Here is a 10,410-nt window from a genome sequence, read left to right on the forward strand (position 1 = left end):
CTCCCACAACCCAGATGTGTCAAGTTGACACTAAAGCTATCCAGCAAAATGTCTTTGGTCAGGTTTATTCCGAGATATTTTATTTTTTGCAGGTATTGTGAAGGGGAGTGTTTCCATGTGCTCTTTCTCTGATTGCTTGTTATTGCTATATAGAAAGGCTACAGACGTTTGTAGGTTAATTTTGTAACCTGCCAATTTACTGAATGTGTTAATAATTTCTAGGAGTTTTCTGGTGGAATTTTTGGCATCTCTTAGGTACAATATCATATCATCTACAAAAAGGGATAATTTGATCTCTTCTTTTCCAATTATTACTCCTTTAATTTCCTGCTTTTGTCTCATTGCTCTTGTAAGAGTTTCAAACACTGTGTTAAAGAGAAGTGGAGATAGCGGACAGCCTTGTCTGGTTCCTCATTTCAATGGGAATGCTTCCAGTTTTTTTCCATTTAGAATGATGTTGGCTGTGGGTTTGTTATATACGGCTTTAACTGTGTTGAGGTATGTTCCCTCCAGTCCAATTCTCTCTAGGACTTTGAACATAAATTCATGTTGAATTTTGTCAAAAGCCTTCTCTGCATCTATTGAGATGACCATGTGGTTCTTGCCTTTGAGCCCATTTATATGATTATATGATTTATGGCATACGTATGTTGAACCTTCCCTGCATCTCTGGACTAAAGCTGACTTGATCATGGTGGATGATCTTTTTGATGTGTGTCTGTATGCGGTTTGCAAGTATCTTGTTGAGGATTTTTGCATCTATGTTCATTAAGGAGACAGGTCTATAGTTTTCTTTTGGTATTAGAGTGATGCTGGCTTCATAGAAGGAATTTGGAAGTTCTCCTTCCATTTCTATCTTTTTTGAATAAATTAAGTAGTATTGGATGTAGCTCTTCTATAAATGTCTGATAGAATTCTGCTGTAAATCCATCTGGTCCTGGGGTTTTTTTAGCCAGGAGTTTTTGTATTACTGATTCAATTTCTTTTTGTGGTATGGGACTGTTTAAGCTGTTAATCTCTTCTTGGTTTAGTTTTGGTGGTTCCCATGCCTTTAGATGTCCGTCCATTTCTTTTAGGTTTTCAGATTTAGTAGCATATAGGTTATTAAAATATTCCCTTATAATGTTCTGTATCTTTCTGGTGTCTGCTGTGATGTTTCCCCTTTCATCTCTGATTTTGTTGATTTGGAGGTGCTCTTTCTTTCTTTTGGTTAATTTGTCTGCTGGGTTTGGCTTTCGTTTGTTGTTGCTTTTCAACTGTGTTGAGTTGCAACGTTAAGTCATTTATTTGTGTTCTTTCTGATTTTTTGATTTAGGCCTTTATGTATGTAAGTGCGCCCACATCTTGCAGTGTTCATAGAGGTCAGAAGAGGGTGTCTGATCCCCTGGAAGTTTAATTATGAACAGTTGTTAGGTGCCATGTGGGTGTTGGGAATTGAACCTGGGTCCTCTTCAAGGGTAGCCAGTGCTCTTAACCACTGAGTCATCTCCCCAGCCCCTGGCTTTATTTTTAAAGAAAGTTTTTATGCTAAATATATTAATTTTACTCACTGAAAGATTGTTTTCCTTTTTTTAAATTGAGTATTTATGTTCATATATTTTGATATTTAGATCCCCTTCTGTATCTGCACCTCCCCTTCCTAACACCATACTAATTTCCAATACTCTAATATATAACATATAACTATATATCCCTGTTACTGTCCACTGTATTGTCAGCACCCCCAGCAATTCCCCATTGCTTGTCTGTCTGCTGAATCTAGTCAGCCTATCTAGCGATCCTTATTTTAGGAAGATCAGCTGTTCCTCATCTAGCAGCAATCAGCTGCCAATATTCCTTGAGATAAGATTGGGGTCTGCTGTTCATTTTTCCAGTTCTATGCTGGGTTACTGTCTGGAAGTCTCTTGGGCCACCCTGACCAGCAACTCAAAGGAAGGTATCTCTTGTCTGGCATTGTTTCTTGTTATGTAGCCTTTATCTATACACATGGACTCTTAAAGAATTATATTGCTCCCTTTAAATGCTCTCAGGCTTTCTCCTAAGATCTGGCTCCCTCCAGGAAAGATGTTGTCCTCAGGAATTTGGGGGTTGGACTGGCCTGGGAGAAGGGCCCAGGAAAGATGCTGGTCTCGGGCAGGGCAGCTGGCGGCCGTGTCACCCAGAGATGCAAAGGAAGATGGGGGTGGTAAGAGACCCCAAGGGCTCCTGGGGACTGCAGGGAGGAACTGGGTTGGTCTGGATGCAAAGAATTAGGAAGCCGAGAGGTCAGCCCTGGTGTCCAGGAAAGAGGCTGGTGGTTGTGCAGCCCAGGGAAGCAGGGCCCATTACATTTCTATCAATACAGTATGGAGATTCATTTAGATGACTTGCTGGGAAGCTCTTAATCTAAGGAAAGATATGTATCTTACATATCTTTGCTATTAGCTTTGGAATAAAAACAGGCAATTTGTGTTTTCATTTTAAGTGAATTTATCGTCTTAAAAATGTTTTATTATTTTTAGTTTATATGAGTGTATTGCATTATGTAAGTGCACTGTGTGTGCATGTGAACTTTATCTTTTTTATAATTTAATTAATCAGCTAATTATTTGTTTAGATAAAAACTCTTAACAGAAGTCAGAGTCATTTTTTGTTTTAAATTTATTTATTTATTTTTTTTGTCTTTTTGAGATAAGGTCTCTCTGTAGCCCCAGCTGTCCTGGAACTCACTATGTAGACCAGGCTGGCCTTGAACTCACAGAGATCTGCCTGCCTCTGCCTCCCAAGTGCTGGGATTAAAGGCGTGCACCACCATGCCCAGCCTGTTTTAAATATTTTATTTATTATTTTTATTTTATGTGTATGAGTGTATTACCTGCATGTATGTAAGTACACCTGTGTCATGCAAATCCTGTGGAAGTCAGAAGAGGGTGTCAGATCCCCTGGAACTGGAGCTATGGGTGATTGTTAGCTGTCTTGTGGGTGCTGGGAACTGAACCCAGGTCCTCTGTAAGAACAGCCAGTGCTCTTAACTGCTAGCCATTTCTCTAGCCCAATCCAGAGGATTTGGGTTTGGTTCCCAGCACCCACATGGCAGCTAACAACTGGTGGTAACTTCAGTTCCAGGGGATCCAACACCCTCTTCAGGCCTCTGCAGGCATTGCATGCATGTGGTGCACCTACATACATGCAGGCAAAACACTCATACATGTAAAAATAAATAAAGCTGGGTATGGTGACATACCTTTAATCCCAGCACTCCAGCAGCAGAGGCAAGCAGATCACTGAGAGTTTGAGCCCAGGCTGGTCTGCTTAGTGAGTTCCAGAGTTACATAGTGGGACCTTGTCTCAACTAACCAAAATAAAATAATATTAAATAAATAAATTTAAAAATGTTAAAGCTTATGAAAAAAGGCACTGTGCAATTTACTTCCCCAGGACCAGTGGCGATTGATGACTGCTGGAGTGGGTTAAACAGAGGCACTGAGTCAGTGGGAGGAATTCTCTGAACCTTTAAGAGAAAGCAGACGCTGGCCAGCAAGATGGTTAGTGGATAAAGTACTTGCAATCAAGCCTGATGACTTCAGTTTGATCCTTGGGATGCACATGGTAGAAGGAGAGAACCAACTCCCATGGGTTGTCTTCTAACCTCTGTATGCATGTTGTGGCATGGGTGCAGGCCTGTACACATACAAGTGTGCACGTACACAATAAATAATGTTAAAAAAGAAATGCTAATCCTATTGGGTTTCCTCTTTAAAAAGGAAAAAATGGAAAGAAAAAAGAAAAGGCAAATCTTGAATTTAATATCTATCATCTATTTTTTTTTTTTGGAGAGAGGGTCTCCCTGTAGCCCCAGCTGGCCTAGAACTTGCTATGTAAACCAGGCTGGCTTTGAATTCACAGAGATCTGCCTGCTTCTGGCTCCCCAGTGTTGGCATTAAATTTATGTACCACCACACCCAGCCTGTCCCTCTGATCTTTAGTTTCTAACTTCCTTTTTCTTTCAGGCTGGTTAGGAAAACCACTCAACCAGCTAAGGTGTTGCTGAGCAAGTCTAAGACTTTAGCTTTGCCTCGATCATGACTCCTTCCAGGTGCCTTTTACTCCTCCTCCCATTCCCCCCACTGATATCACCATGGGTCACCACTCTCAACTTCCTCCTTCTCTTTTGTATTTCTCAACCAGGAGGAGGGATGCTTACATTTCTACCTATGAACACATCTGAGTCCATTCTTACCTCGGCTTCAGGATCCCCTTCTTTTTGCCCAAGGCAAGATCTTTCTGGCCCTCAGTCCCTTTATGTTTTCTTTGGGACAGCCCTCATTTCATCACTTCATTTTACAGGTAGGCATGGAACACGCCAAGCACTCTTCTAGGAATCAGGGATCCAGCAGTGGACAGAGCAGATACAATCTCTCCTCAAGGACCTTGAGTTCTAGTAGGAGCAGAAGGACAATAACCAAAAAGTACAAAATAGAGTGGGTTATGTGGTCCTGAGCATATGGAGACCAGTCGGGCAGCAGGGGAAGAGGTAAGGTATAGAGTTTGTAGGTTGTGGCTGGAGATGACCCAGAGAAAGTGACATGAGTGATCTGAAGGTGGTGAGGAATGATCTATGTACACACCTAGGGAAATAATCTAGGCAGAGGGACAGTAAACGTGAAGATCCTGTGGTGGGCACTATTTGCCACTTTATGTGTATGAGTGCTTTGCCTGCATATATGTAAGTGCACCCTTGTATGCAATGACTGTCGAGGCCAGAAGAGGGTGTTGGATCCCATGGAATTGGAGTTATGGACAGTTGTGAAGACACCATGTGGGTGTTGGGAACCAAACCTGAGTCCTCTGGAAGAGCAGCTAGTTTTCTTTTGCTGATCCATCTCTTCAGCCTCTATATGCCACCTTTGAGGAAAACCAGATCTATGTGGCTGGAGTGGTGTCATGCCTGTGGCCATCTTGGGTCATAACCAGCATGATTTCCTCTGAACACTCTACTGCTTCCCAGTAAACGGATGATAAATAAAACCACTGGAGTCACATATGGGGCTTTACAGTCAGACCCTGGCTCCATCAGGGTCTGTGCCTCACTATGGTATTACTTTAAGGCAAACCAGGCACATTCCGCCTGTGTCCTAACCCATTAATATGCCTTTCTTTTTTGACTCAAATTTCAGGGCTCCCTGATCTTGCTGCTGGCCAGGGCCACCCTTCTGTTAATAAATTGCACTATGACCAATTCTGAATCTTTCTTCAGTCTCAGAGTCCCTTGGAACCAGTCCTCATACATTAGGATGGAATTGTTTTAAGACAAGTGAAGAGAGAGATAGGGAGAGAATGGGAGGTGGGTCTAAGACTTAAGGGAAAGATGAGCCATATAGGCCCTGGGTCATTCTTGTTAGATAAAAGCTGGGCAGGGAATAGCCACAGGAAACATAGGACTCCAGTAAAGCAAAGTTTGTTTCTTAGGATTGCTGGTGGCTGGCAGCTCAGTTGGGGAGAGAAAGGCAACCAGTAACCTTCTGACTGCTGAGGAAGTTCTTATAGGGGGGTTGGGGAGTGTGGAAGGTGGCAAAAATAATCTTTACAGTTTCAAGGGAAGTAGCTTGACCTGAGACAGCTCTTACATCATTAGGTCTGGGTTCAGGGACCTGTTTATCTTCCAAAATTATCTGGGGAACAGCTTTGTGCTGAGACAGCTCTAAATGTAGCTGTCTGGCCAGTTCTTGTTTTGCAAGGAGCCCTCATGGCCTGTTTTGTGAGGCTTTTTTACACAGGGAAAGGGTCCTCTGCAGACCTGCAGTCTAACAAAAACAGCTGTTGTCAAGTTTTAGAGTATAGTCAGCATAATACTACAACCTCAAGGACAAGAAAACAAGAGCTAAGCCTCCTCATTTTCTAACTCTGTAATACCTGGTTCTGGTGCCTTAGCATAGCCTGGTGTCCTCATTAAGCAGAGGAAACTGAAATCAAATATGTGTTGAAATGGCTAGTGACAAAGGAGTCAGAGGTTGGGAACCATATAAAGAGGGCCGGGAGTGCCTATGTGAGATCCACTGGGAATTTGTGGCTGGGGACTGATATATCTATATCTCTAATTCTGATGACCTGGACTTTTACTCTGATAGGGGAACCATGGAAGTTTTTGAGCAGAGAGCCACATGGCTCTGACAGAGTCTCTGTAGCTACTGTGTGGAGAACAGATGTGAAGTGAGTCGGAGAGAGAAGCAGGAGACATGAGACATTTAGGGAGATCAGTGTATCCATCCTGCAAGAAATTATAGGAGCACTCACTGGATTATTACAGTAGTAGGAGAAGCGATGGGAAGTGGTTGGGTTCTGGATGTGCTTTGTCTATAGCATGCACAGATTTTGTGAGGGTCAGGAAGCATAAGGGAAAGGGAGGCATTCTTTTCCTGAATACTGAGAAAGGGAAGTTGTGGAAAGAGCAGGTTTTGGTAGGGATGTGGGGAAGAGCAGGAAGATCAGGAGCCTGGTTTACTACATCATGCATTTGAGATTTAAGCATCCTGATGAGGTATAGAGAAAGTAGTTGGATATTAAAGTCTGCTGTGATCTGGGCTGGTGGGTATAAAATTGAAAGTCCTTGAACAGCAGGCCCCAATCTTAGTTGAAGAATTATTCACAACTGATTACTTCTGGGTGAGGAAGAGCTGATCTTAAAGGAAGGGATTCTAGATAGGCTAACTAGATCCCAGTGGATGAACTTGCACTGAGGGACACTAACTTTACATGCTAGGCCTTAACACAAATGAATTCCAGTGTGTGTGTGGGACTATGGGAAGGTGCCAAAGGGGAAGGGGGTATAAAGATGATTTTCTGTATAAAATACACAAAAATTCAATTAAAAATTAAAAAAATTGAGAGTCCTTAGGCTATGAATGTTATTTAAAACCATGATATTGGGATGGGATTGCTAATAGAGCAAATGTAGACAGGGGAGTGTATGAGGATTTAATTCTGGGGCTCAGGAATGTAATCAATCTGGTTTGTTTACAAGTTTAAAAAAAATTTACAATTAAAAAATTTTCCATTATTCTAATTATTATTATTATTATTATTATTATTATTGCATGTGAGTGTTGGTACACACATACCATAGCATGCAAGTGGAAATCAAAAGACAATTTTCAGGAATCAGCTCTTTTTTTCCACTGAGAGTACTGGGATTTGAACTCTTCAGGTCTTTTAGGGTGGCTTGGCAAGCACTTTTACCTGCTAAGCTATCTTACCTCCTTTGCTTTGATTCCCATGATAGCTTCATGTTTCCTTAGGGTTAGGGTCTTCCTTTTCTTTATTTTTAGTTTTGTCTGTCTTGGAGATTGAACCCAGGGCTTTGTGTATACTAGGCAAACACACTACCACTGAGCTACATCCCCAGCCCAATTTAGAATTTCCTGTTGCAGTTGCCCTCAGCTAGCTCTATCATGACCTTAGAGCTGGATTTCAGGAACCTGTCTTCATCCTGTGGATTTTGAAATCTTGGTAAGGAGAGGTAGAAGAACTATCACTCAGTCTAGTCCAGCTCTGTTCTGTGGAACTTTCCTCCAGGGTGGCAATGATTTCTGCTCTCTGCTGTGTGCCTGAGGAACTGAATTTTAACAACTTCTTCCTCCTCTTCTTCTTCCTCTTCCTCTTCTCCTCCTTGTTGTCCTCCTCTTCCTTTTCTTGGTCTTTTTGAAACAGGGTCTCTTTGTAGCCCAGTTGGCCTGGAACTTGCTATGTAGATCAGGTTGGCCTTGAACTCACAGAGATCCACCTGTCTCTGCCTCCCAAGTGTTGGTACTAAAGTTGTGCGCCAGCACACCTGGCTAAAAATAAACTTAAGAAAAAAAGAAGTGGTGCACACCTTTAGTCCCAGCACTAGGAGGCAGAGGTAGGGTGGATCTCTGTGAGTTCAGGGCCAGCCAGGGCTCCATAGGGAGATCCTGTCTCAAAAATTTAAAAAAAACTTTTATTTATTTAATATGTGTGTGTGTATAGGTGCCCATGGAGTCCAGAAGAGGGTTTGGATCCCCTGGAACTGGATTTACAAGTAACTGTGAGCTGCCTTATATGGGTGCTGGGAACTCAATTCAGATCCTGGGCAGGAGTAGTACATGCTCTTAACTATTGAGCCATCTCTCCAGCTGTATTAGGGTTCTCCAAAGAAATAGAACCCGTAGAATGAATATATATGTATAGAGATTTATCAGCTTAGCTCACAGGATAGTCCGAGGAGTCCAACAATGGCTGCACCACCCTGGAGAGGCTGAGAATCCATAGTTGCTCAGTCTACGAGGCTGGGTGTCTCAATAGTCCCAATGTGGCGCTGAAGGTCTGACAAATTCCAAAAGATCAGCTAGTCTTCAGTCTACAGCAGCAAGACAAACTCACCAGCAAGAGAGAAGGCAAGCAGCAAGAAGCCAGGTGTTCTCCTCTGCCTTGGCCTTTTATACAGGCTGCCATCAGAAGATAACACCTACATTTAGGGTGTGTCTTCCAGCTTCAGATGATCCAATCAAGAAGATCTCTTTCATTTCAGTTAATCCCAGATCCAATTAAGTTGACGCCCAGGATTAGCCATCACAAGTCCACCCCTTGTCAACTTGACACCCAATAGCATCTCTCTATGTCATGCTTAATTTTCAAATGAAAATAATGTTGAGGTCATAATTTTACCTAACATGATATAACTATCCCATCATACAATGACCAGTGCATTATATATCTTAGAACAGGTGATAAGGTCTTCGAGGAATGCTTAGTCCTTTAGTGTCTCAAACCCAATATAATCGTACAGGTTCACAACACTTAACCACTTAACACTTACCTCAATTACACATTCAAAAAAGAATAACTCAAGTATCTGCTTAACATATGTGTATACATGCAAAAGCCTATTCTTAACCAAATAAGACAAAAATACCCATGTCAATTACAATCCATGTTTCTGCAACTGGTCACATGGCCCAAGTTGGTATTTGTAACAACCTTCTTCTATTACCCGTTCTGTATTTCCTCCACCATCAGCTAGCACCTCTGCAGGTCTTGGCTCTTTACCTGGAGAAGTGACCCATACTTTCATTCCTGAAGGGTCTGGGCCATTTGTTATCCTGTCTGGATTGGGTTGTTGCAGTTTCCCATTGACCTTAATCATAGGACATGGTAACACCAAAAGTCACCCTAAGGAATCTCCTGCCTTCCAGATATAATCTTCATTACCTCCATTGTGGAGAACCAGTCCAATTTCCCCCTGGCAGTCGGGATCAATCACTCCTCCTAATACCGTTATTCCTTTCTTAGCCTGCTGACTTAAGGGCATCAGAAGCCCAAAGTGTCCAGGGGAAGTCTTAGCTTCCAGTTCAATGGAATGTTTGTTGTCTCTCCTGGCAGAAGCACTCCCTCCTCTGAAACCAAAACATCCAAGCCAGCAGAGTGCAAAGTTGAGGGTACAGGAAGCAAAAATTTTCCTAGTGGGTTACCAGGGGTGATAGTGAGTGGAATCATTCCTACTTTCACTCCTTGATTCCTGGACCCGTGAATCCTGGCTATAGGAGAAACTGTGCCATATATTGGACGCTGATTAAAAGCATACACTCCCTTCTGGAGGACCCTTCCCCAGCCCTCCAGGCTATTGCTATCTAATTGGTGCTGTAACTATGTCTTTAAGAGGCCATTCCATCGTTCTATCTAGCCAGCTGCTTCAGGATGGTGGGGAACACAGTAAGACCCGCGGATTCCATGACCATGGGCCCACTGTCACACCTCTTTGGCTGTGAAGTGAGTTTCCTGGTCAGAAGCGATGCTGTGTGGAATACCATGATGGTGGATAAGGCATTCTGTAAGTCCCTGGATGGTAGTTTTGGCAGAAGCATTACATGCAGGAAAAGCAAATCCATAACCAGAGTAAATGTCTATTCCTATAAGGACAAAACGCTGTCCCCTCCAAGATGGAAGTGGTCCAATGTAGTCAACCTGCCACCAAGACGCAGGCTGGTCACCACAGGGAACAGTGCCATATCGGGGACTCAGTGTTGGTCTGTGCTGTTGGCAGATCTGGCACTCAACAGCAGCTGTAGCCAGGTCAGCTTTCGTGAGTGGGAGTCCATGCTGTCGAGCCCATGCATAACCTCCATCTCTGCCACCATGGCCACTTTGTTCATGGGCCCATTGAGCAATGACAGGGATAGCTGGAGAAAGAGGCTGACTATCTACAGAATGGGTCATCTGATCTAGTTGATTATTGAACTCATCTTCTGCTGAAACCACTTTTTGATGAGCATTTACATGAGAAAAGTAACTTCACATCCTTGCCTATTTGGAGAGATCTAGCCACATACTTCTTCCCAAAATGTCTTTCTCACCAATTTTCCAGTCATGCTCCTTCCAATTCCCTGACCATCCAGCCAAACCATTGGCTACAGCCCA

This window comes from Nannospalax galili, unplaced genomic scaffold (genome assembly GCF_000622305.1).
Source record: "Nannospalax galili isolate Female #2095 unplaced genomic scaffold, S.galili_v1.0 scaffold229, whole genome shotgun sequence".
NCBI lineage: Eukaryota > Metazoa > Chordata > Mammalia > Rodentia > Spalacidae > Nannospalax > Nannospalax galili.